The following is a 25,447-nucleotide window of genomic DNA, read 5'->3' on the forward strand; positions in this document are numbered from 1 at the left end:
ATAGACACTGTCATCTCGGGGCCTTTCCTTCCTGCTGTACCTAAGGCCTGCCAGAAGGGATTGTGCTGCTGAGCAGTACACACTGCCATCTGTTTGTGCAAAGCAGATGTAATTGCCAGCCAGCCAGCCAGAGCAATATAAAAATTTAGTGCATGCCCTAAAGGATCATAACTTAAAATTCAATAATTATGCTTCAAAAAGCTAAATGTGTTCGCTTTCCTCACCTATGGACAGTTAGCATGAAAGAGTGGCAATTTTCTTTTTTCTTTTAATGCTTGTTTTTTGTTAAATTCAGAAGCTTTCTCTTTCAAGGCTGGCATAATAAAACTGAATTCTTGTCATATGTATCTAGCCTCCTTCCACAGGAGAAAAGATTTTTTTTTCAAATTAGATCCCTCCAACTTTACTCATGGGTTGCTATTATTGGCTAACCACAAGCAAAAGCACCTTCAAATCTCATCAGCTTTAAATCAGTTCTTTCTAGGATGCTAACATCCTAGTGGGTTTTTTTTTCTTTTCCTTTTTTCTTTTAAATTTAAAAAGCCACTAATCTTGCCCTTGAAATAACTAATTAAAAATAAAAATAAGACATTTTTCAACTTATTGATTCTTAGAATTTAAACTAGAAGCAGCTTAACTGTGTGGTGTGTTCCACAGCAATGACAAGTAGAATATATATATATATATATATATATATATATATATATATATATATATATATATAATTTTTAAAGTGAGTGATGAGGTTTGATGTAGCTCAGTTGGTAGAGTGCTTGTTTAGCACTGGCAAGGCACTAGGTTCAATTCCCAGGACTGGAATAAAATAAAAACAACATAGTATGTTTAGGAAAATAAATTAGCCCTTGATATTAGATAGTAGTTTTTAATATAAAGTAGCTCTGGAGAAACCAAAATACCAAATTTCTTTGCTCTTTTCTTTTTAAAGTATGATTTTCAAAGAAGTTACCAAAAAAAAAGATATTTGGAATTTTACATTTTGCGCCTTCTACCTGAAAGGTCCATGATTCTCAGCTGTTTCTTCCACGGTGTCTGGAGCGCAGTGTATCCCGAGGAACACAGAGAAGAAATGTTTGGCTGCCTTCACACTTGGTGTTTGACGTGTCTGGTCAGCCGGCTGACCCATTCTGTCATTGGCAGCACTATGCACTTTTGATATGAGTAAAACTAATTACCCGGTGTTACTTTATATCTTTTTCTCAATTGTATGTTTGACCAAATAGATCAATGGTGCTAACTAAACTGTTCTTGCAAATATTTTTTAGAACTATTTCTTAATACTTGTCTATCTGGCGGGGGGGAACTATATTGAGGCACTGCTGGAGGGAGCACATTTATCTGTTACTTTTAGGTTGTTCAGGAAAGCTCAGCACAACATTGAAAATGTTCCCTGACAAAACCACAGATGTGATCTGTGGGAGGCGAATTCGTTTTCGTTTCTATCTTTAAGTTGGCAGCGTGAGGCGGCTTTTCCGAACTTTTTCTGTGCTAGTGCACAGGACCTGCACATTCTAGCCCGCCACCCCTGAAGCCCGGGCAAGATCACACTAAGCTTTGAAAAATAATTTCGGGGGACTTGCTGATATTTTTAGGGCTCTTGCAGGACTCCCATGGCACTGCGACAAAGCGGCAGACATTCTGTTTGGTGCAAGCGGGGGAAACACACAACCTATCAGTGTTTACACGTGTATTCAGCCATGAAATTGAATATTATCAGAGTTGAAAATGCAAATTAAATTAAAAGCAGAGAAAATTGCCTTTGGAATTATAGTACTCAGGAGCTCCAGAGTGTTTGTTTAAATGGAAACACTATTTTAAAAACCAGAGAATGTCTAAATTGCCCGCTTACTATTGTCTCCCCACTTCCAGGAGCTAATTCTTAATTCTACCAGGAAATCACGCCCATGCTGAGGTGCAAACCGTCCACCATTACAACAAATCACACTTTGTTCCCCTCGCGCCACCCCCCCGCCCCCGCCCTGAACATCACTTTTCTTAAATATCACATTGCCGCCCCCCGCCCAGCCCCGTTTAGCCATACATCCCAAAGTCAGGCCTGCTTCAGCACCCCCTCCCGGGGGTCCACTCAGGGCTTAGCTAAACTGAGCTGAGCAGCGGTTGCGGCCACCCACGAGCGCGCTGTAGGCACACAGGGCGGGTGCAGGGCCCTGCACCCCGCCCCCCCCCCCCAGAGCAGAAGCCGCGCACGAACGGATCGGAGCCTTGCCCGTGACCAGGATTCTGAAACAGCGGAATGGCCAGCGGAGTCGCTGGTGTGGCCCCAGTTGCTTCTACCTGCCGAGCGCTAGCAGTAAGAGACTAGCCAAACCCTTTGTAAGCTAGCCCGGGCCCAGGTGGAATGCTTCTCCCCTTGGGCTCTCACAGCCCTCTGTGGGACGCCACAGGACCAATAGAAAAGGGGAAAGCCTGCTGAGATCTCGGTCCCCGGTCGGGGTAAATAAAAGAGCCAGAGTAGCAGGAACGCGCCAGGTGAGAGGGGCCGATCTGGAAAGTGGGGGAACCCTCCCTTTGACAGCCTTGATAGCTAGCCAGCCGGGCAGACCGAGACCGGCCCCACTCCGCTGTCCCCAGAGTGGGCAAGACACTTTATTTCTCTTCCACCCCTCCCCCACGTCCTTCAGTTCCTGGGAAAACCAAGCTACGGTCTTTGCTTCAGGTGCCAAGGTCAGCAGCTTTCAGAGACAGCTAAGGACCAAGGATGAGCCAGACCAAGGCTGCCATGTCCATTTGGGTCCTAACCGAGGGTTTCTGGGCACACTTGCAAGTGGCCGGGCTTGGCTAACGTGGAGTAGGAAAAAACTTTTCATATTATTTGGTGACTTCTGAGGATTTTAATTTCTTCTTTCCGACACTTGTCCACCTCCTCCGGGCCCAAACAGCCTTGTCTCTAGCCCAGGATTCCAAAGGAATCTGACTTTTTCTCCTCTGGGGAGGAAGACGGTTTGGTGGCCTTCCTCCTTCCTGCCTACCCCAGACCTGGTGGTCCCAGGGTCAGCCCCTGTTTCAGGACGATGCTTTCTGTTCTGCCCTGGGCAGCAGCGGAAACCGGTTTTTACTTGAAACCTGTCAGTCTTATTTCTTTTTCAGGAGTCCCACAGGTGCAGAGCCGTGCCACTGCGCCTAGAAGACAGCCCTGAGACTCCTGGGCAGATCCCGTAAGCTCCAACTCCAGTTGAGGAGATTCGGAACCCTTTCCAAAGAGTTGCGCTGATTGCGCGCGCTAGTGGGTTGTTTTCAAAGCCAGGCAAAGGAAACAGCAGCCAATTAAAATGAAATATTTTCAGTTCCCTCCTACGTTGTCAGTGATTTGCCCCCGGGGATCCACAATTTTCCCAAGCCTGTTAACGGGTGACAATGAATGAGTGCCTCCTGTAATTTAATTTTCCTGTCACACTAAATAGAGCTACATTGTAAACCACAGATCTACTCTTACTGATAGCATCGCCTTGTTTTGTCATTTGCACCATAAAGACCCCCAAAAGGGACACTGTATTGTGACCGCCACTCTTGAATTATTCAAGAACTTAATGACATTTTCCATTTTAAAAAGGGAACTAATTGCCATTGATGCTAAGCATGTGACCTTCTTGGGGTGCCCACTATGAGAATGTTACCATCTGTACATCCACACGGAGCCAGCCTCAGAACAGCAGAAACGGGGAAGTGTAAACAAGCTGCACTCAAAATGGACACCGGATTCACCCTAATTCAACCCCATCCAAGCCAGAACATATAGTTCCAAAAACTCTCTTTACTTGACTTAAAATCTGTGTCAAATGTGTCCTCAGTCATGTCTACTCTGGGAGACCCGAGGTGACTTTTTAGTTAGGATAGACAGTTGGGATTTTGGAATCGAGTATCCCTTCAACGTGAAATCCTTCTGTGTGGCGTCACCCTTGGCCGCCTTTTCTTCATTTAATTACTTATTTAATGGAAAGGAAGAGGAACTCAAATTATGAAGAGAGTTCACATCAGTATTTGCCCTTTGAATCTACCTTGAGTCTCCTGCAAAGCTGGGTTGCAATTCGTCATTAGCACTGCGCTTTCTCTTTACGTTATTGAAATACACACTTATCTCATTCTCAGAGAAGATAGCTATGCGTTTCCTATTGTGGTTTTGCCTTTTCCCCATTCCCAGGATAGCAGAGAGCAAAAGCCCTCTTCCACCAATGTCCTGTGACTTCATAAACATGCTTACTATCCATGGAGGTCCTTGCTTTCCCTAGTTGATCTACAGCCCCTAGAATCACTTGAAGCTTGTGAGGGGTGTTAATAAATCCTGGAGCAAAACACTTGCCTGTGCTGGGCTCCAGATAATCCTTCAGACTTTTAAGTGCTGGTTGAGATGAGGCATAGAGATTTCTTCAGCGAGCCAGGGTTCCTTTCAAAACAACACCCACCAAAAAAAAAAAAAAAAAACCAAAAACAAACAAACAAACAAAAAACAAAACCATTCGGTTTAGTAGAGAGCTAAATATCTTGTGCGAACCTGTGAGCATCTGGTTTGATTTTTCACGAACATCACCATATAGCCACGTATCTGACACAACTGCTGCTCTGGCAGCTTGGAGTCAGCTGTGACATACAACTGGGTCGCCAGCTGGGGAAGTATATTAAGTGCTTTTTTAAAAAGAGGATCACTGTGAAATTGTCACTACCTGAGCTACGTAATGGAGCAACTGTTTTCGTTTTCCTTAAATGGAACCTGTTTTTTCCTTGGTGACAAGTGCTCTTGTGTTTGATAATGCAGCAGAAGAAATTAATTGAGTATATATAGGTTCTGGGCTGTTTGTTTATTTGCTTTGCAGTGCTGAGGCTGCCAACCAGGCCTAAGCATGTCTAAGCATGTCTAAGCATGTCTAAGCATGTCTAAGCATGTGCTTTAACACCCAGCAGCCCAGAATACATAGTTGTTACCATTAAGCAATAAACACATTCTAAGAATGTGATGAAAGCAATACTTTATGGATCACATCTTGAAATTGTTTTAGAGATTTTTCTCATATATTTCTGTGCTTAAGTTTTTTTTTTTCTTGAACAATTTGCAGACTATAAGACTAGAATAAATTATGAAGTGTCTCCTGTCTGAGCTCTTTTGTATTCTATAGCGATATTGTATGGGGAACTTCATTTATCTTTTAATTATTTGGATGCAGGGATATCTGAAAGGCATTTAAGCAGTGTGGAAAGTTCTAGGAATGTTTGGGATACATAATCTTTTCCCTGGCTCTATTTCTAGAACTGTCCTGAACTGGGCCCTGTCCTGAATTAATATTAGTGATGGAATTTCCAACAGCCAGGTGCAGGGATTTCATCCTTACTGAGAAGAGTGGAAGGTTCTAGAAGGGTGTGTAAGGACTTCTGGTAGAAGACCATGCTTTTTACTCTGTTCCAGCTACTCTCCACCTCCTGCCTTTCAGTAAAAAACACCTTTGGAAAGTGCCCTCCTTTGACTTCTAGGAAAGAGCGAACTAAATACTTCTGTCATAGTACAGACAGAACCACTCAGTTCTGCATTTGTGAAATGGACCTTGTATTTCTTCACCCAACTCATTACGAAGGGATTCCTCTAGGGCTTTGCTGTTGAGGGAACCACAATCCATCACTCGGTCTTCTATTTGGAATTGTTAGAAAGTTGAGTGAACTTGTATTCTTCTTCCTCCTCCTCCTCCCCCACCTTTTCTTCTTCTTCTTCTTCTTCTTCTTCTTCTTCTTCTTCTTCTTCTTCTTCTTCTTCTTCTTCTTCTTCTTCTCCTCCTCCTCCTCCTCCTCCTCCTCCTCCTCCTCCTCCTTCTCCTCCTCCTCCTCCTCCTTGTCTTCCTCATCCTCCTCCTCCTTCTCCTCCTCCTCCTCCTCCTCGTCCTCCTCTTTCTCCTCCTCCTTTTTCTGTATGCACACACAGAAAAGAATGAATAAGCCCATTATTCTGGAAAAAATAATTTCACTTAAACATAGACACAACATCAGACCATTTCCCAGGTTCTAAAAGGAGTTCAAGAATCACACTATGCAAACAAGTGTCTGTCTTATCTTTGTTACTTTAAGTCCAGCCAAGAGTTATGCATATGCTTTCAGATTGGATTCTTAGGTTCTACCTTCTGAATTTTTTTCTTTAAGTATCAGAACTACTAATATACGGTTTTTAAAATCCTAGAGCCAGCAAAGTAAGCAACAACTTTCTGCCCTGCCACTTTTAATTGAATGTCTGCACTTAGGCATATTTACTGGACTTCTATGCTCCCTCTCCTAGGAAATAGCATCACGATTGCTGTAACATGCTTACCAACAATAACTTTTAAGGAAAACTCAGTTCTTCCTGTTTTGTAAATATTTGCTTTATAAGCATGGATTGTGTTGCAACTCTGAGTCAGGATTCTGATTCGACATGAAGCATTGTTTCAGCAAAAGATAGAGCATGACTTAGCAATGACAGCTTCTGGCTTGAGCAAATTGCACTGCAGAAATGGGGATACCCTGTCCACTCTAGTGCATTCCTTTTCTTCATGAAAATCAGGGGGATAAGAAGCCCCTACATAATTTTCTATATACGAAGTGGAGCCCATGTGTTTGTGAGTTTTTTGTTTTGTTTGTTTGCTTGCTTTTTGCCTGTTCTCTTAGGTGACATTTTAAGTTGCTAGTTAACACAGTGATAAAATGTTTCTGGATATTTTAGGATAGAAGGGATCGTTTCTATAGTAAGAATATAGGGAGCCTCACAATGCTTCAAGAAGAATCTTACCCTTTCCCCCTTTTTATAAAAGTCTAACATGGTCACTTTTCTTCTTTCTTTTTTGTTTGTTTGTTTTTTATGGACAAAAGTTTTTCTGTGTAGCCTTGGCTGCCCTAGAGCTCACTTTGTAGACCAGGCTGTCCTTGAATGCAGAGATCTATCTGCCTCTGCTTCCCAAGTGCTGGGATCAAAAACTACTTTTATTGCTGCATTTTGGTGGGGGTGGGGGCAACCTCCCTTTGTAGCCAGGTCTAGCCTCAAACTTGTGATCCTCCTGCCTCAGACTCTGGAATGCTGGAATCACAGCTGTGTGCTATCACACAAGGCCTTTCTAAGACACATTCTTGTTTTCTTGAGATTTGCTTTTTCACAGCTACTGAAATAAAAAGATGAGCCAGAGGAAGGACGGGTTCGCAGGTCTGTTTGCCTAAAAGTACCATGTGACTGAGGGAGCACAGAAGCTTCTCCCCATGCTGAACTTTGACCCTCACAAGAATGTCCCCAAAAGGCCATGACACTACAGTCTGATGGCCCTGCATACTTTCCTCAGTGTTTACTGAATCCAAACAGCGAAATGAGACAAAACAAGGCTGGCTTAGGTGGGGTGGCCCTGCCCCAGGTGGGTACTACGCTGTGTGCAAACTAGACGACTGGATGGTTAGGGAAAAGCTCACTCACAGCAGAGCAGTAGCCATGAGAATTGTCAATGGAAAGATCTTAAAATAAAAAGTTGTGGTTTGACCTCCTGCAGAACTGAAGTTGCCCACGTTATTCAGTTTCCCTTAGAGTTACCAAATCTAATGAGGAATAAAGAAGTGTGTGTGTGTGTGTGTGTGTGTGTGTGAGAGAGAGAGAGAGAGAGAGAGAGAGAGAGAGAGAGAGAGAGAGAGAGAGAGAGAGAGAGATAGGAGAGAGAGAGAGACACAGAGAGACACAGAGAGAGACAGAAAGAGAGAGAGAGGAGAGAGAGACTCATTGTTAGAAATCTTTAAGAGCCACATTCTGATCTGAGATAGGAACCCTCTTCAGCAGTAAGGAAGCATCCACCAACTCAAGAGCAAGCATTTATGGTGAAAGCTGGCTGGCTATCCATACTTAGGGAAGCTTTCTTTGTTAGTTTAGACAATGTTGGAAGTTAATTCGTGATTCTTAGAAGAATAGGGATGAGAACAGAAAAAAAGCTCCCTAAGAACTATGTTGGGGAGAGCAGGCCAGGCTGACCAGAGAGCTCCTGTACCTAGCAGGACCTACCAAACACCAAGCCACACTCAGCATCTATTGACAGGTCAGGGAATAAGAGTGCAACACCTATGGTGATGCTTTTCTATGCTGCAAACGTGGAGAGAGCGTTTAAGTTCCTTTCTCACCGGTGAGGAAAGACAAACAGAGAATGAAACACAACCGGATTAAAGTAAAACCCACCAATCCCAGTGAACAGCCTGCCACCCCCACCCTTCGCTTATGAAGGCCTTCACAAACCAGGGCACATGCTTCATAGAGGTTTGTGTGTGTGTGTGTGTGTGTGTGTGTGTGTGTGTGTGTGTGTGTGTGTGAATTTTCAGGGTGCTTTGTTTCTGTGGAGAGGATTCCAAAGGCCCTTGAAGTCCTCAGCCTTAAATCCATGCTAATAGGGGAAGTCTTCCCCACAACCCCTTGGGGAGGTTTGGTTGGGAGAAAACTGACCCTGAGTGCAAACTAGGGCAAAAGAGCTGATATGGTCTGCAGGGTACTTATTAACCACTGTTCATTTGCAGGATCAATATTTCCAGCAAAGGAGTCAACACTGATGATATACCACGTTGTCTGGCTCTTTCCTTGACACAACAATTTATTTAATAAATGCATCTCCTGCAGAAGAAGGCACCAGGCACTGTGTCTTTTATCTGCAGGATATGCAAAGCGCATTTATTCAGCTTTTATCTCTGGAATTGTATGCTGATCCCATACATATAGATTGATTTTGTTCAGGTAGATAATGAAAAGTCAAGTGGAAAATTACACAGTGGCACTCACGATCCTGGTCTTATATCGGTATATAAATTGGTTTATTATTTCATGCTATTAAAGGGGTTCCCCCCCCTCAGGAAAACTTGAACATGCACTGTATTGTCTGCCTGTCTGGATTTTCTTGGGAAAGGGAGGTTGGAAGGAGAGAAAGGAGGGGGGCGCAATGATTTCCCCTTTTTTCCATTCCTTTGGTTAATTTTACTAGCTAAGTGAGCGGCACCCAAGGGTGTCCTGAGCACTGTCTGCTTCCCCTAGCCCACTTCCAAGTCAAGCCAAGGGCCTTCTGTGACCACTATGGATGAGAATACATCTGCCCCTCGCAAGTGGCCTGTTACAGAGGTGTATATTTCCACCAAAGGCAATTTATAATTTTGTCCCGGTGACTCAAAGTGCCAACTCCCTATGGAGTGTGGGAAGGCCAGGGGTGAGAGAGTGGCAGCAGGGAGAGGCCGCCACCCAAGAACAGCTCTGAGCTGGAATCCTGGAGGAAACGTTATTAATAAACATCTTCTGGACATTTGGCAGCCCGCGGAGCTTGCTCCAGCTTAAAGCAATTAATTCAGGACACCGACATCAGCTCTCCAGGTCTTTGACAGCTTGGAGCCGAAATAAAAATGCTAGTTCTCCGGGGAAGAGGGGAGGAGGGCCCGCTCTTTGCTGGACTGTTTGCTTATGGGCCCAGCGAGCAACCTTCCCTGCAGAATGAAATGCGAGGTCGCACACAACGAACCGGCAGAGAATAGAAGACGGGAACGAACAGTTTGAACTATTTGCTCAGCAGAAGGGCGCCACAATGCTGGGGTAGTGGCTTTCCCATGCATCCACTGTCCCTTCTTTGCGATCTTTTGTTGTCCTTGTCTCCTTTGGCCAGATAAGACCACAGCTGCAGCCTTGCGGCTAAGTAAGGCTTCACTTATCCCCTTAAATCTCGGGGTGTCTTTACTGTACCAGGCATAGATCGGTTCTTTCTTTTGACCAGGGAGTGGGAGGGAGGGAAGGAAGAATTGACAATTGACAGGGAGGGGACAGAGGGAGGTCTGGTTCATGCCTCTCTTTCTCTCTCTCTCTCTCTCTCTCTGTCTCTCTCTCTCTCTGTCTCTCTCTCTCTCTCTGTCTCTCTCTCTCTGTCTGTCTGTCTCTGTCTCTGTCTCTGTCTCTGTCTCTGTCTCTCTCTCTCTCTCTCTCTCTCTCTCTCTCTCTCTCTCTCTCTCTCTCTCTCTCTCTCGTTCTCAATCCAAGCTCGGATAAGATGTGATCTTTTGCGGGCTAGTTTTGTTGAAGGGTCGGTGTTTTCTGGCAAAATGTTGCCTATTAGGGGAGAGTCGTGTGTGTGTGTGTGTGTGTGTGTGTGTGTGTGCATGCGCGCGCGCCGTGTATGGAGGACTAGTTTTGACTCTGAGTGCTAAATCATTTTCAGATTCCTTCAGCTGCTAAAAAAAGAGGGCAGAATTTGAAGGAGTCAAATTAAAAATTGTTCAGTTACCATTTGAGGTTCCTGTGCATCATTTTTGGCCTTCTCTTCCTATAGTTCATTTGTCCCAAATTGCAAAATGATAGTATATCATATTGGGAAGAGGATGGCCTGGAGCTGGGGAATAAATGCACGCTTGCATTTGTTGTAAATTGCATTTATAGCCAGAGTAAATTCCACCTAAAGCATGGGTACTATGCTCTCCCGCTTCCATCCTTTAAAAAGCAGAGCTTGTTTTAGCCACCACAAGAGAAAGTGGACAGGAGCCTAAGCTTTAGTTTATATCCAAGTTGGGGTTTTTTCCTTCTTCTTTCTGATGTTATTTCAAGGTCAAAATCTAACTGAATTTTTGCACTGCTAGATGCTGTGTTCTGACCCAGTGGATTTTACCACTGGTTGGCTTTGGGAGGCTCCTCTGATGCTTAGTTCTATTGTAATAAGGTTGATTTAACATGAATAAGGTTTTATAAGGTGAAAAGGCAAACAAGTTTTACACCAAAGAAAACTGTTTGCTACAACTGCATTGAACACTCACCACTCAAAGCCCTCGTGCAGCAAGTAAGTTTTGGGGCCCTGAATGTGTGAATCTGTATCTGTTTTCCCACTGACAAAACTGGTGGGGAAAAACCTCTTTCCTATATGTTTTCCTGCTGGGTGGTCAGAGGGAAAGGCCAGGAAGCCAAGGCCTCCCATTGAGATACTCTTCTGTAAGAGGCGACCTCACATGGTGCCTCTGAGGCACCTGTTCATCTCTGCTCACTGTGGGGGTGAACTATAAGCAGGCAGTCAGGGGCCACGTGTGGACCAACCCCCCCCACCCCCGTTGGAGGGCTCTCCTGCAGAGAAACTGCCACCTACCACACATTCACCCCACAAACTTCTAAACTGTCCACAGGCAGTTGGGAAGCGATTTTAATGCCAGGGAGTTGTGTGTGTGTGTGTGTGTGTGTGTGTGTGTGTGTGTGTGTGTTTTGCAGCGAGAAAGGCATGCTTAGACATTTGCAAACGTTTGGTGACATCATGAAAAGACCAAAATAAAGGATCCTATCAAATGTACCATCTTTTGCTTTGATTTTCTATACACATGTTAGAATGGATAATAATCTTTTTTTTAAAAAAATAGGGATGACATATTTAAGTCCTGTTCCAGTTCTTTTGTTTTTCCTTTGTATACAGACATTTCCATAATATCCCATAATAAAGATGCATGTTTTTGTCTCCCCCACCACTGTTTCCACCGATTATATGCGTAGGCTACGTGCATTTTCCATTCTACATTAGTCCTCCGTGAACTGAGGCTGTAGCAGCGAAGTTAACCAGTCCAGATAAATATACCCATTTTCCTTTTTCTAACTTTGGTCCAGGGATTTTTTTCAGCCCATAATGGGATTTTAAGATATATCTAAGAGTCATGTTGAATTATGGTAGATAATTTGAAAAAACAGGTAGGGATCCTCTTCCATTAAAAAGACTTACTTCCCCGAGCCCAGGGCTTTCCACAGGGAGGATACCGGGGTTTTTATTTCTAATTTCTGGATGGGTACAAAGCTGCACGTGTTGGCAGGCCCCAGGAGGAGGAGCCTCCCTGAGGGGGAGGGCAAACTCACAAATAATGAATTGAGTTTAAAGACTGTGGTCAAAGGCAAGGCACAAGTGATACTGATCTTATACGTAAGGGGCCTGGACATCACACTGGCTGCCATGGGGTTTGATTAATGAGGCATTAAGGAGATCGAGTGACACTTACAGCTAGTTACTTATGGTGCTAATTTCAAAACACTTTGTGATAGACAAAGAGACTCAGCTCGTAATGCAAAGTAATTTGTGGTGTGTTCCTGGCGAATGCATTTAGTGAAGCAAATATAGTTATGCAGAATTTAAATTAAGGTTGACACTAATGTAAACAGAGCCCAAGAACCACTGTCCAATAATTTGATGAGGACACAGGTTTTAATCAAGCCTCTTCTACTAAAATAGCAATTTAAATCCCATCGTTTAAACTGGATAAAATGCTTAAGCTGGGGATGGCGGGCGGGTGGGGGGGGCAGTAAAAATTTACAGAAAAATGTTTTTAAACAGAAACACAGTATCTCTTGGGGGAAAGTGTGACTCTATACTGACCCAGCAGAAGTTGATTTCAAAGCCGGAATCTGGGTTTTGGTCACATTTTCTCTCGGAGTGATTCTTCTGTTGTGAAGTTAGGGTTTGATTATATTCTAGTAGTTTTGATCGTTGAATAAAAATGCTCCTGAAGTGAAGAAGAGAAAGTTGAAACTCAGAGATTCCAAAGATTTTGCTTATTTATTAAGAGGAGAATGTATCTCCCCACCCCATTCTTATTTGAACTGAAAAAATTTGCTGCTGACTGGGAGACTGGGGGAGGGGCAGCTTACCCAGTCCAGGGAGCCTTCCTGAAAGGTTGGCTTTTCCGGGGTACCCTCTCTCACACATGGCTTTGTCTGGAGTTGCCAATTTATCTTGGAGTCACTGGGGGAGGGTGGGGGTCAGCCGACATTAACATTAATTAAAATGCCAGCAGCTGGGGGTCGGGGCCCAGAAGGTTTTGTATATGGGAAACAAAACCAAACAAATAGCAATTTATTCTGTCACTGCTCTTGCAAGGAAAAGCAAGTAACAGTTTGGCAACATTTCCTAAGGCCTCTGGACTTGACTGCTGGTTGAAGAGTGGGAGATAGCAGGTCCCTGAGTCTCCAAATCGCATTCATGATGCATCTTCCTGGGAAAAGAATTTCTACATTGAAGTGTGCTTCTGTGCTTGGAAGAAAGGGCCAAACATTATCTTGGAGGACACAAGTGCTTTGAATGTAAAGTATTCTGGAAAGGCTTCTAGCATGGCTGCTCATGGCCAATCACCTTGAAGTCAGTAGGGGACATTTGGAGGTGAGGAGAGACTGCCTAGTTAGGTGAGCCAGGCAGAATAGACCTCAGGAAGATGAGCTACACTTACGGTGCCATGCGGGCTCCAGCTCCCTCCTGTGTCCTCTTTAACCCCATAGAGGATGTCAAAAGTTTAGATGTGTGATTCTTTGGGGCCACCTCAGGAGCTATAATGGGACTTCATTGTGCTGAGCTACCATCCCAAACTCCATCTCTGTGAACATGTAAAAGAATAAAAGGGGTCTTTGGTGCTGAACTCTGCCAGTGTTCACCATAGCCTTGCAGAGACAATTCTGAATAGGGTGGGTCTACATAGTGCTGTCTGATGCTAGAAAACCTTTTGACCTTGGAACACTAAGCCTTACAGGCAGATGGGAGAGGGGATCACAAATTTGGGGACCTGTCTGGAGGTGTCTAGGTAGACAGGATTCTGGGAGCTAGCTAGCTTCCACTCTGTTCTAGACTAGGAAGAGAGGGGTAGGGGAGCCACATGTACGCAACTTTTGGGATACCAGGGAATCATGCAGAAAGTTGAGTACATACAATTATAACAATCTGTTAGGTGGTGATTCTGGGAGCCTCTTACACAGAAACTTGCATCCTTTCCCTCCTACAGGAAGTTGAGAACAGCCTTCTTTGTTAAGAGTGCTTGATGTTGGCATACAGTGTTGACTCCCGCCCTGGGGAGGGTCTACCTACATGCCCTATACGCCCATGTACAACTGGAGTGCAGTGAAGTCCCTGCTCACAGCAGATCCCAGTCCTAAGGAATAGAACCCATGCCACCCTTCACCCAGGCTCCCACTCTTAGTCCAGCTGGAGGTTCTGGAAGACTGGGAGGCCTGTTGATAACAACCTACCGAAACTTCCTTATTCAATTTTACCTCTTCCCCAAGCCCCAAGCCCCAAGCCCTGATTCACCATCCCTGGAGTTCACACATATTCATCTTCTGTTTCCAGCTGGGAGAGTTGTCTTCATGGACCCCCACAGAGTCACAGCACTAGCAACAAATACGCCTGCCGTATTGTAGTGGTCACACAGCAGAGCCATTTAGGTTGTTTCCCTGTGATTGTTTAAGCAGTGGTTCTGGAGATAAGTCCTTGAGATGCTCGTCACCTGCTCTGGAAAGCATCTTTTTTTCTTGAGCTGACGCACAAGCAACAAACTGGCTTGAGCCCATTTAACTCAAGTCATTCTTCCTGCACCTAATGCCCGTGAGAATCTTGGAAGTGTCAACTCCTCTCCTTGGTCTGACCATAGCGCTCTCCCTTTGAGGATAAAACACAGCAATTTTTCAGACTATTGAGGGACACAGTGTGCTTCTCATGTGCTCTGGAAATGACTGATGCTGGCAGTTCAGATTCCCTTCTCGTGAGAGAAACCTCGGTGAAGCTGAGCACAGTGGCTCATGCCTGTAATCCTAGCAGAGGAGGCAGAGGAAGGCAGATCTCTGAGTTCAAGTCCAGCCTGATCTACAAAGTGAGTCTAGGACAGCCAAGGCTACACAGAGAAAGGTTGTCTCAAAAATAAAAATAAAATAAATATAAAAGAAAGAAAGGAAGGAAGGAAGGAAGGAAGGAAGAAAGAAAAAGAAGCCTCATATAAGCAGCCAGGACTTGGAAGAATAGCTCAGGTTCTTCTGATAGCCATGTGAGAAAAATAAAAACCGGTTTCTTCCGTCCTATCTCTGGATTCAGAATCTTAGTAAAAATACTGACATCAACCAAGTTGCTATGGGAATTTATGGTTATCTGAAGAATTTGTCTCAAGTGGGGTCAAGGACCATCAAGAGCACACGTGTGGGATCTCAGTCTGCACACCTGCTCTCCGTTCAGGATGCCTCACCCTCTTCTCTCCTCTCTGGACTCTGCATTGAAACTGTCCCTCCTCAGGCACAAAGCTGCCATATTTTTGGGCGTGTGGCTCTGGGCCTACAGATCTCCACAGAGAGTCTCTTAAACAGGGCACAGAGGACTAAATTTTTCGAGTCAGTTTTAAAGTACTCTCCTTTCATAGATATACTTAGCCTTCTCATGACAGACCATAAGACCCTCCTATACAGAGCCTCTAGCCTCTAGAAAGTAAATAATTAGTCAGGGCCTGGGGTTGTCTGGGACAGGCTCCTACATTTTTAAAAATGATTTATTTTTATTTTATATGCATTGATGTTTCCCCTGAATGTATGTCTGTGGGGGGGTGTCGGGTGCCTGGACCTGAAGTTAAGGATAGTTGTGAGATGTCATGTAGGTGCTAGGAATTAAGCCTGCCTTATCTGGAAGAGCAACCAGTGCTTTTAACCACCGATCCATCTCACCATCCCCTGGGACAGGTTATTGATGGGGCCAACTCCCTGCCCAGTTACTCCACTTGAGCCTTAGTACTGTGTGCTCAAGTAGGCTGGACCTTGTCCGATGCCAGCTTTGGAGGTTGGGTGTCAGGGGTGAAATAGGGAGATACAAATGGTCAGATGCTAGCCTCAGGAGAATTGGTGAAAAAATTGCATAGGCCAAGGGACAACTATTGATAAATAGCATTAGTGCCAGGACCTGAGCAGTGCATGTGGTAGGGGTGGGGATTTTGTTGGAATCCTGAGCAGAAATGCTGAACCTTGGATCTTTTTCTCTTGTTCTTTTAGCTAGCATTTTGCGTGCTAGTTGCTCATTTTCCCGTAGTATTCCTGGGTTTATCTGGCTGTCTCTTTCCCTATTCTTCCTTCCAGGATCCAGATGGGGGGTCTGGGAGAGTCACCACCTACTAGACTGCCATTTGCTGGATCACCGTCTACCTCATTGTATGGAATTCTCCGTCTAGGCGGCACGTTGGACACAGCCTTACAGAGTGTTTATAGAACAACTCATACGGCAGGGGTGGATGCATCTGGGTACAATTCTGACAAATAGTAGACTAGTCCGTCCTTCAAAATGGTTGCTGGTCCTCACCCCTGCTTTTTAGGGTTTCTCCAGGCCAGGGGTAATTAGAAATGGGTTAGCGGGGCTGGAGTTATGGCTCAGTGGTTAAGAGCACTTGACTGCTCTTCCAGAGGTCCTGAGTTCAATTCCCAGCAACCACATGGTGGCTCACAACCATCTGCAATGGGATCTGATCACCTCTTCTGGTGTGCTTGAAGACAGACAGAACACTCATACACAAAACGAATAAAGAAATAAATCTTAAAAAAAAAAAAAGAAACGGGTTAGCGTTTATCAGACATGTTCCAAGAAATGTATAGAGATGCAGGCACAAATTGTGACAACTTAGGGACATTTTTGGAGGTTTGTGGGCATGCTGGACACTTGCAAAGTCAATAGGGTTCTGTAGTTATCCACTGGCCCAAGGCAAAAGGACATGCTTGTAACCACAAGACCCTCCAATTCATACTTTCAGGTTACATGGAAGCCTGTGGGCCAATCAATGTTTTAGTGATATCTCAACTCTGTTTTCTTGCATTACTTACCAAGCACTTTAAAATTTTCCTTGGTCATGTCATATTTACTGCCATGCTCCTGTTCTGTCTGTCAGCAGCAGTGGAGTGCAAATAAGAAGGGAAGGACCACAGCCATGGAGAGGAGCCCCCAGCATCATCTTCTGACACCACATGTGCTGTCTACAGATTCCTGCCCATCCCCACAGGGTGGACTGGCTTCTAAAGCTCCTTTCCTTTCCAGTTATCATTCAATCCATATTTTAAAGAAAGAATACACAGCGTTCCACACCTATCAATTTCAGTAATGAAACATATGGTAAACGTTGCTTTCATTTTATAAAAATTAATTATAGTTTGCCACGGAATAAACATATAATATTTCTATTAAAGAAATTTTAGTGGGGCTGGAGAGATGTCTCTCAGTGGTTAAGAGTGTTTGCTTCTCTTGCAGAGGACCCGGGGGGTCTGAGTTCCAGCATTCACACCAAGCAACTCAAAACTGCCTGTCACTTCTGTTCCAAGGAATCCAATTCTCTCTGGCCACCGAGGCACCTGCATACATGTGGTACACATAAGCTTACACACATACACATATACACATACACATACACACACACACATACACATAAATAAAAATCACAAGTAACTCTTAAAAGAATTACTGATGTTTACTATGTTTTGATTTACTGTATCTAGGGTCTTATATTTTCTGTTGATAAAAATAGATTAAATTTTCCTCAAGAAATGTAGCTCAGTTGTTAGAGTGCTCGCCTACCATGCATGAAGCCTTGGGTTTGACCCCCTCAGCACCACATAGAGGAGATGATAAGGCTTGTAATGCTAGCGCTCAGGAGGTATCGCCAGGGAGACCAGAAGTTTAAGGAAATCTTCAGTGACACAGAGAGTTCAATGTCAGCCAAGTCTACATGAGACTCTCTCAAAAAAAGCAACAAAAGCAAACAATAATAAAAACTGAACCACAGCTTGTATATTCCTGCCAACGCCATGACAAACATTGGGAATCTTGAGTGGAAAGGGTAGGTAGATGGTGTTTAATCACGTATCAGTCTGAACATCAGGAAAAGAGATGTATAACCAAATGAGAATTGTAGCAGCCTTAGGGTCTAACTCTCAGCTGGCCAAAAATCGGGAGGGCAGAGGAGTATGCTAACTGCTAGTCCATGGACACCATCAGCAAAGTCCAGAGGGTGGAAAGTCTCAAAGCATATGGAGTCTTCGACAAATCACAGTGAAAAAGAGCAAGAATGTACACAAAACAAAGAGGGCATGTACATTAGCTCAGGATATACAGGGGTATCGTTCCAGACTTTTCTAGTTTTATTTTTTCTGTTTGTTTGTTTTTCCCTGGTCTGTTCTTCTTTGCTTGCGTTCTGATTTTTGAAGTAGGGTCTGGCTATGTAGCCCAGGCTGGCCTAGAACTTGACATCCTTCTGCCTCCTTGAACAAGTATTCTGTATTTATCCTCCTTCTGCCCTGCTGCTGGTTAGATGCCCCTCCTGACCTCCTTTGGTTTACCCTCTAAGATAGCCTGTCAGTGGGTTCTGTGACCTTGGTGCAGTGGGCAACCATCGGTCAGGCTTTTCTCCTTGGAGCTTGCAAGCTCTTCCAGACCCTGTGAGGAGGTAGCTCCCAGTTTCCTTCGGATTGTGGATTACATCCGTAAGCAGACACTCTACCCACTCCCATCCATCATGAAGCCTCCCCATAGGTCCAGGTTCAGTTCTGTTCCAGGCTTGACTATTCTATCTGACGGGCTCTCTCATTATTCTGTGTATGCCCTTAACTGTTCCTATCTGCCCTCCCTCTTAACTTTTAGTGTTTCCATGTCTCGACAGACTCTCTGAATAGGAAGTTCTATTATTACACCAAGTACGGTGTATTTAACATATGAATTCCTTCTTCTACCACTCCTTCTAGCTCCTTCTACATTTCTTGAGAGGTCAAAACAACCGCAGCTCTTTGTAACCTTGGATTTTCTTTTTCTTTTTCTTTCTTTTTTTTTCAAGACAGGGTTTCTCTGTGTAGTCTTGGCTATCCTAGACTCACTTTGTAGACTAGGCTGGCCTCGAACTCACAGCGATTCACTGAGTGCTGAGATCGCTGGGATTAAAGGCGTGTGCCACCACGCCCGGCCTGTAACCTTGGATTTTCACATCAGTCTCCTTTACCGCCCTGACCACTTTCATTTCTTCTCAAGCCATTGGCTCACCATTTGACAAGTTCCCTGGTGACTTTCTCACTATGGACTGTTTATGGGGTGTATTTCAGAACCCCTCTGCAGCTCCTGTTCCCAACCGTGTGAAGCTTTAGAGTTTCTGTTTTTTCTAGAATGAACTTATAAACCAATTCCTTCACTCTAAGCGAAACTGTTTAGATTCTTAAATCACTCATAAAGGCCTATGGTGTGGATCAGTGGTAGAGTGCTTATCTAGCATGTGAGAGGAGGCCTTGGGTTCTGTCCTCAGCACTACACATAAAATAAAATAGTCAGAAATTCATTTTTAGAACAGGTTTGAAATTTGCTAGGACTTGGGGAGTGGGACACAGGTAGACATTGGGGTATGTGTGAGGGGTTAAGATGGATTGATGAGGTGAGCTCCAAATGTCTTCCAAATATTTCTGGTGGAGCATGAATGGAGGAAGTAGTTTGGAGCAGGGGGATCCTTTTCCAGTCAGCCTTTTCCTTCTCAGTACTTTCCCCTTTTGGGTGCTTTCCCAGAGAGGGTCTGAAGGAAGGTGTTAGAGTGTCTTTGCTGACTAACAGGATCAAGAACTATACACTCAAGTGCAATGGGACACCTTTCCTCTAGCTGAGCCATAGATTCTCCCTCTTCTGCCTTCACTCACTCCAGAACATTCTATCTCCTGTCCTTTTCTGCTAAAAGTACATGACAGAGTCCTCTGCTCTTGCCTGAGGGTGTCTTCCTACAAGTTTTCCCTGGTGATCACCTTGTCTGATAATCAGTACTGATAATCCAGCTAAGGCTGAGGCATAGCTGGAAGCTCCCCTCCCATCCAAGTAGACTAGCAAGTACCACCAACCCCTCATCAATGCTTCTGTTTTGTGGGGCACCAGTTGTGCAAAGTCCACTCTGGTCTGAAACTCTGCAATAGAAAGTTTGAAGTTAAGTGATCAGTAAGTCAATTAAAACTTATTACATCATATTGTCATTGTCCTCCTCCATTATTGATGTTGCCTTCGTGTTGTACTTACCTTATAAATTCAGTTTTATTACAGTCGTGTATGTATTGGAGAACACAGACACACATACAGAAGACACCGCGTATAAAGAGGGCATAAGAGCCTGAGATGTTGGGCATACGCCAGCAGCCTTGGGACAGGTCCTATGGATGAGAAGGGCTACTGTATCTCATCATTGGTCCTGAGCTCCTTCTCATTTGTAAGCCATAATTTCTTACTGAGACTTCCCATTTTTAAAGCTACAGAAGTGTTATTTGTGACAGGTAGCCACAGATTCCTAAGGCCAGCCCCAAGTTTATAGAGAAAGAAGTGGGACATCTGGGGTCTTTGCAACCATTGGTGGCCCTCAGGAGAATGTCCTTCAGGAGTATGTGTAGGCATGTCAGATCTGTAGCCTGCAGGCTACATGTAAACATGCCAAGTCTGCAGCCTACAGGATGCATGCACTCCAAAATAACTACAAAAATGGCCTCTTAGAAAACCATGAGCTTATTTGAAACTTTGCCTTGTCCTTGACTGTAAGCTTTGTTTTGTGCAAGTCTTGTGCTGAGAGCCACAGTTGCTATGTGTTCTTGATTGCAACAGGCATGCCATATCCAAAAGTTGACATCTCGGAATAGTCCTCTTCATCCTGTGCCTCTCGCAGTCTTTTTGGTCCCTGTTTTGTGGTGTGTCCTTAGCCCTGGAGGTGGTGATATAGGATATCCTGCTTAGTATTGACCACTCAATTGTCATTTACTCTTAGCACTTTGGCCAGTTGTGAATCTCTGTATCAACTGTTGCCTACAACAAAAAGAGCCTTCTCTGACAAGACTGACTCATGGACATTGACCTATGAGTATAAAAGTATAACTGCATGTCTATTTTGCAAAGCATCAGTAGTAAATTTATGGCAAGGATCGTTGACCGTGTTTCCCACTTCCTGCCCTAGGCTTTTGGTAATGTGTATAACACCAGGCATATATTCCCTCCTGTGAAAAGGCTTCAAATCCAATGTTTTAAAAAAATGTTTCTCGCCCAAAGGTCATGGAGGCTCATGCCTTTAATTCCAGCACTTAGGAGGCAGAAGCAGACAGCTGTCTAAGTTTGAGGCCAGCCTGGACTACAGAGTGAGTCCCAGAACAGCCAGGGCAACATAGAGAAACCTTGTTTTGAAGAAAAAAAAACCTGAAACAACAACAACAACAACAACAACAAACAAAAAAGAAAAGAAAAAAGTGTTCTATTACTTTCTAGTTCATCCAAGATGTGTGCTCAGCAAAAAGGGTCTTACTGCTTAGTTTGGACAGGCAACCAGGGCAGCCATTTTAGTCTATCTTCTGCATTTCCCCAGCGCTTTCAGTATCCCTGGTACAGCGTACTTGAGCCCAACCAAACTAGATTAGCAATCAAATGCCTGCGGAAGGTTTTCTATCGCCGCACCACTCTCAGACCGCTCTCGTGAGCCAGGAGCCAGCCTTGGCTCGCCTTCTGAACAGGCAAGAAATGGAGGCTGTGTGGGGCTTTGATCCTTGTCCAAGGCTTTGCAGGAAAGCCTCAGCTCCAACTTAAGTTAGTTCACCCTTAAAGACCTTGCTGACCTTTCCTGTCTCTGTACCCGCCTCACCTTCTGCCTTAGTCTTAGGACTAAGAACAAAGATATAGGTTGCGAAGAAAGCCTAGGTATTGAGCTGAATAGCATGCCCCTCCCACGGAGCCAATTAGGGCAAAGCTGAGCAGGGAGGCTTGTGGGAGAATCCTCTGTTTAGCAAACAGTCATGATGAATAATGAGTTTTAGCAAAGATATGTTGGCTCCTTTTACTTATTTTTAATGTAACCTATACGACATTGCTGATGATTTAACCCAATAACTTAAAAAACTGTCAACTACCAAAAGGCTTTTACAAGTTCTCTCTTTCCTTCCCTCCCTCCCCCCTCCCTCCCTCCCCCTCCCTCCCTCCCTCTTTTCCTTTTCCCTTTCCTCCCTCTCTCCCCTTCTTAGCACTGGGATTACAAGTGTATATCTCTGCACTCAGCCGTTTATGTGGATACTGTGGATCAGAAGGCAGGTCCTCATACTTGTATGGTGGACATCTTACAGAATGAGTCATCTCTGCAGGCCCCTGAAAGCTCTTATACAGTTAGAAGATTTTATTACCCTCTTGAAATCCCAGTTGCTTTAAAGGAAGGGCCTGAAGAACCAATGGCAAGTATTTAAATTGCTAGGGAGTCACCGGTGGTTTTGAAGCATGAGTAAGTGTTTTCTAGATAAAGAAGAGAAGAGGAAGGACATTCCAGGCAAGGAAAACTAGTATGTCAGCTCCTAGCTCTGAATCTGTGTTTGTGGCACTCCCTGCTCCTCAGGCCTTATCTGTCATGCTTCCTGACCTACCCATACAGTCAAAACCACTGCCTGGTACCTAGAACTCACTGAATAAATACCTGTGATTCTTGAGCAATGTACAAGCACCATGTCTGGCTGTGGGAAGGACCATATGTCACTGTCTTGGGTTTCAAGCTGTCATCCAATTACCACACCATTTCTGTACCCTACCCCAGATTTTTATTTCTGAAAATAGAACAAAGTACTGAAATTAATGTCCCCACTTGGTATCTGTGATTACTCCATCTAGCCTACCCAATGATGACACTTTGACATTCCTGAAAGCAGTTAGAATATTTTCTTCTTATACTCAAGAAGCATCAGTGACTTTCCTTAGCTCTTGTGCTCTGTACAAATGCCTCCTCTTGGCTTTTTGAGACTTACCTCTATATGAACACCCCAATTTCTTCAACTTCATGACTGACTTCTTATTTTTCTACTCTCTGCAGACCAGTAAAGCCAAAACATCTTCTACCCTCAGAACACATTGCTTCCTTACTTTCAAATCTTTTCTTTATGTGGTTACCTCTTTATAGAAGAGGTATAGAAGGTATGTCTCCCAGATGTATCTGCTGGAATGTTCTCTCACCCAAGGCCAATGCTGGCACCCAACTTTTAGGAGTTGACTCTTACTCAAGGCCAACCCAAGGTACCACATGATCTAGATCTTCTCTGATCAAATCTGCCTAAACATTTTATATCTTGCTTATGTAACTTAACCCAGTCATCTTATAATTTCATTTGCTATACTCATGGTTGTAACACAGATCCTTGCATAGAGTAGGTATTATAAGACATTTGTGAAATATCAAAAACCAGTTATGTGCAAAGACCTTGGTTAGATGCAGGAGATACTGCAAAAGAGAACTTCTAAAGATGAAATAATAAAAATATAAAGAATAATTTTTGTAAATTCAAAAGAATATGGACATTTGGGTTAATATAAAGCCATTATGATGTTGATGGTGAGTGACGACGACGATGATGATGATGATGATGGTGATGATGGTGTTGAAAGGTGATGATGATAATCAAAATTGTGATGGTGATGAGTTGTAAGGTGTTTATATTTCTATTTTTGAGTCTTCTGTCCTTCTTTATCATCTTGTTCTGTTCCCTATGACATTGATCCCAATGGCTTTATTAGCTACCCTTCCATCACCTTTTCTTTTTTCTGTTGTGTTAAGCCAGTCAGAATATAAGATGGGAAGAAGGTTTAAGTTTTGTTATAATTTGAATATGAAATATATGCAGTAGACACATTTGTGGAAGTCTTGGCTCCTAGCTGTTAGTTCAAGTAAGAACTGATTATTTCACAAGGCTGCTAATTTCATGAATGAGAGTTCCTAGCTGTATGGACTATTAAGGGCTGATACCTGGTTGGAGTTAGTAGACCCTTGGAGACCTCATAGGCCCTTGCTCATCCCTCATCACATGCTCCTCCTCAGCATGTATGGGCTCACAATCAACAGAACCAAAGAACCATGGACAGAACCTTGAAGGCTAAGAATCAAAACAGAGCCTTCTTCCTTTACTATTTATTCCAGCTGTCTGAAAGTGTTCTGTTTGCTCTTGGAAGGTCACACCTCCTTACTGACACTTATTGCCCCTCCCCATAACTAGAGATCCTGTCAATTACAGTTAACTACATCCTACCTTGCTCATTTGGCATAAGATGGTAATGCCTTCATGCTGTTGCTAGGCTCAGGATGTGTCATTAACAAATTATCAGTCTTGTTTTAGCTGTAGACCTTCCCCCAACCCCTAAACTTTCCACAATTTCTCCTATCTGGATGCTATTTGTGTTTCTGTTCAGACCTTGGCAGATGCAATGACCAATGGCAATGGCAGTGAAGATAGTGCGTGTGGTAAGGTCTTCTCCTCTGGGAGTCTGAGAACTCCATTAAGTAAATCGTGCAAGAAGCCTCCAAGATTATGATAGACAACGGCAAGAAGCCCAGTGTATCATTTAGCCGTTTGTGTGTAACAGATCATCCAAAATTTGATGCCTTAAAACAATAATGACTTCTTATTTCTTCCCGTTTGCAGGTTCGGAACGACACAGCAAGATGTCTCTCTCTACTCCATCCTGCCTAGGGCCTACTCTGCAAGGGCTGTGCCCAGTTGATCTTGGCTGTTGGCTATATTTTGAGGGTGAGTACTGACAGAGAGAACAAACCAGGCTGAAGTTATACTGCCTTATGGCTCAGCCTTCAGTCACATGGGGTCCCCTCCATATTGCTGACCGCTCATTGCAGTAAGAGGGGATGTAAGCCCCACCTCTTTTTTATGTGGTGCTGGGGGTGGACCATAGAGCTCTGACTTTATGTATAACACACAGTCTGCTACTGAGCTACATCCTTAAGGCAAGTAATGTTGGCCTGTTGGTGTCTCCTTGTGTGATGTGGACTTTGGCCATTGTGGGATCCAGACGAGCATCTTCAGGTATCACTTCTTTCTTGCCCAGCAGTGTTCACTGTGTAAAGCACACAATGAAAATGACAATGGCACAAACACCAAGGGACCTGAGTCTCTGAGTCACCACTTGGAGGGCAATCTTTATTGATTCACCCAATCTTTACTAACCTCCATGATGTGGTTTAAATTAATTAAAAGTTTAGTGTGTTGGTCCTATGATATTTAGTGGCTGCTGTGTGAGTAGGAACTTACCTGCAGCTTTAAACATGAAGCCACTGCATCTCTCTCCTTGTTTTAACAGCACCTCTACAACGATGGCCAGTAGCTTGGGTTAATTTCTTCTCCCTTAAAAACTATGCACTAGCCCCAAGTTTTAGTGTGCCATGAGATGAGTTTGAGAAAGAGAAGGCTGTCAGGGGCTATCAGAGTCACCAACTGACAGGATCCTCATAGTATATACATAAAGGACTTGCTCAGACCCACTGTGGAAAAGAATTCATTAACATGAAGGTAAGCCATGGATGTTCAGTTCTGGTTTGGAGGGTCTCAGGGAGGTGGAGATTTCCATTCTGGAAATGCAAATTGACAGGTAAGTGTCTAGGGGGGGCTTGCTCCACCATGAGGGAAGCTGTCTGAAAGGGAAGTTGGTTCATGTCTGTCCCAATATAAAGCCCAGAAAAAACATCTGCTAAGTGGTATTTAGAACTGACATTTTCACAAGGATCCAATCTATAGAGAGTTTTCATGGGGCTTGGAAAACCACATTTTTGTTTTCTTCTGTTCATTTTACAATGAAAACTATTTTTTTTTTAGTGTAAAAAGTATATGATATGCACTGTGGCTTGCTTATAGGATTCACTGCATTAAAAAGAG

At 43.9% G+C, this 25,447-nt stretch overlaps 1 long non-coding RNA gene across 1 annotated transcript in view; it reads left to right on the forward strand.

The window, feature by feature from the left end:
• Positions 1-25,398, forward strand: part of LOC311595176 — a 32,935-nt gene extending 7,537 nt beyond the window's left edge. The window contains exons 2-3 of the long non-coding RNA XR_014778349.1: positions 24,206-24,310; positions 24,876-25,398. This is a non-coding gene — a long non-coding RNA (uncharacterized lncRNA). The remainder of the gene's footprint in view (positions 1-24,205; positions 24,311-24,875) is intronic.
• The last annotated feature ends 49 nt before the right edge of the window (positions 25,399-25,447 follow it).

This window comes from Acomys minous (assembly GCF_964271855.1).
Source record: "Acomys minous genome assembly, chromosome: 3".
Classification (NCBI taxonomy): domain Eukaryota; kingdom Metazoa; phylum Chordata; class Mammalia; order Rodentia; family Muridae; genus Acomys; species Acomys minous.